The sequence below is a fragment of the Cyprinodon variegatus genome, unplaced genomic scaffold (assembly GCF_000732505.1).
Source record: "Cyprinodon variegatus isolate N-32 unplaced genomic scaffold, C_variegatus-1.0 Scaffold500, whole genome shotgun sequence".
NCBI classification, from domain to species: Eukaryota; Metazoa; Chordata; class Actinopteri; order Cyprinodontiformes; family Cyprinodontidae; genus Cyprinodon; species Cyprinodon variegatus.
Genome location: NW_015150953.1, coordinates 568,719 through 570,564, shown reverse-complemented (window position 1 = coordinate 570,564; position 1,846 = coordinate 568,719).

The window sequence follows — 1,846 nt, the reverse complement described above, 5'->3', positions numbered from 1 at the left end:
ACTGGGGTTCAAGGAGACAGAAGCAGAGATACAGGACTACACTGGAAAAACAGGCCGATCTCAAACATCTGTATCAGGTATGATTGTTTGTCTCAAATGGCCTTTTGCACACAGACTACGTTTGACTTCATAAATTCAATTTGTGGTTTCTGCCTCTTAAGCTCTTTTTGTGCAAAATCTAGCATATCATCAAAGTGGGAGCAAATGTCAGCAGATGAGTCCAATTTAAACCCGGAAAAAATACAAAGTTCTGACATGAAAATAAGTTGAAATGACCAACTTTTCTCTTTCTATTGCGTAGCAAGTGGCGCCCCCTATGGCCCTATAAAGCATAACCCCCAAAACAAGATAGCCTTCTTTTGGTTCAGCAAATAATATTAATTTCTTTCATTTTCCCAAGGAGATATTTTCTAAATTTCTTTAATATCTTAGTTTAAGTTGAAATAAAAAATAAAAAACAAAATATATAAAAAATAACTTTTAAAAAAATGTTTTAAAACTTGAAGCAGAATATCAAGAAGCTAAAAAAGCCTAAAGAAGTCCATATTTCTACATAACTCTCGTTGCCATTATGAAGCCAGGTGCATTATAAAATGAACCGGTCCTTCCTACAGAAAAAGACCCCCTTTACATGATGCAGCCACCACCGTACTTCACATGGGACAGTGATTCTGTGCTTTCCTTGTTCCTCCAATTATAAAAGTAGGCATTATGGTCAAAAATCCAATTTAGTTTAATCAGACATTTAGAAAAAAAAATTTCTTTTATGCTGAATCCTCTTTTCCAACTATAATCTAGTTTGTTTGTTTTATATTAATACCTTCTTCCTCTCATTTTACACCAGAACCCGTCTCCTTCCAGCAGGACCTAAGCTGTTTATATTTGAATATCATTGCAGTGTTGCAAAAAAAACCTCATATCTTCAATTTCAATTAGGTTTTTTTTGTAGTTTGCTTAAAAATATTAACTGAAAAGCATAAAAACTGCAACATTTGGAAGAAATATGTATGGTTAATTTCCTCATATCTGACAGGGTTTGATATAATAGTTTGATTCCATGTGCAGCTTGTTAGAGCCATAGAAACATAATTATGTAATAAAATAATATATAAAATGAAGGGTATTTTTGAAATCTGTCCATCGTGAATTTGAAAATTAAGAGATTCTTTTCATTTACCATTAATATTTAATGTCTTTTATATTCTGATAATAGTTTCTCATATGAATTCTGTTAAAAGATAAAGAAAAAAAGGTTTGCCTGTCGATCACCTGTCATAGCCGATCAGAAGAAAATTGTCTAATATGGATCTTTTCCTCATTGGTTCATCTAAACTCTGGAGTAAATCTGTCTAAAACTGAGCAGGAAAGTCATGTGCAGCTTGTTGGAGCCATAGAAACATAATAATTATGTAATAAAATAATATATAAAATGAAGGGCGTTTTGAAATGTGTCCATCGTGAATTTGAAAATTAAGAGATTCTTTTCATTTACCATAAATATTCAATGTTTTTTCCCATTAAAAATAGAAAACTACTCTATCCGTTAAACAGATTTAATAAAGTTGCTACGCAGAAAACCTGCAGACACGTTTTATTCAGTTGGAGTTGGGTAGAAATGGTTCTGTCGATGGCAGAGATGAACCTTTCAGAATCTGAAAACTGCATCTAGTGCTTAAAGGAGAACACCATTTTTTTTTTTACATTGGGCCCTTGATTTTACATTATTACATCATGTTCTACTCACCCATATGAGTTTTGTGTCATTTGGAGCCGTTCTGAAGATATTCCGTTAGGTTATATCCAAGTAACGTCTTCCTATGGGCAACGACTTGAAGGCACAAACTAA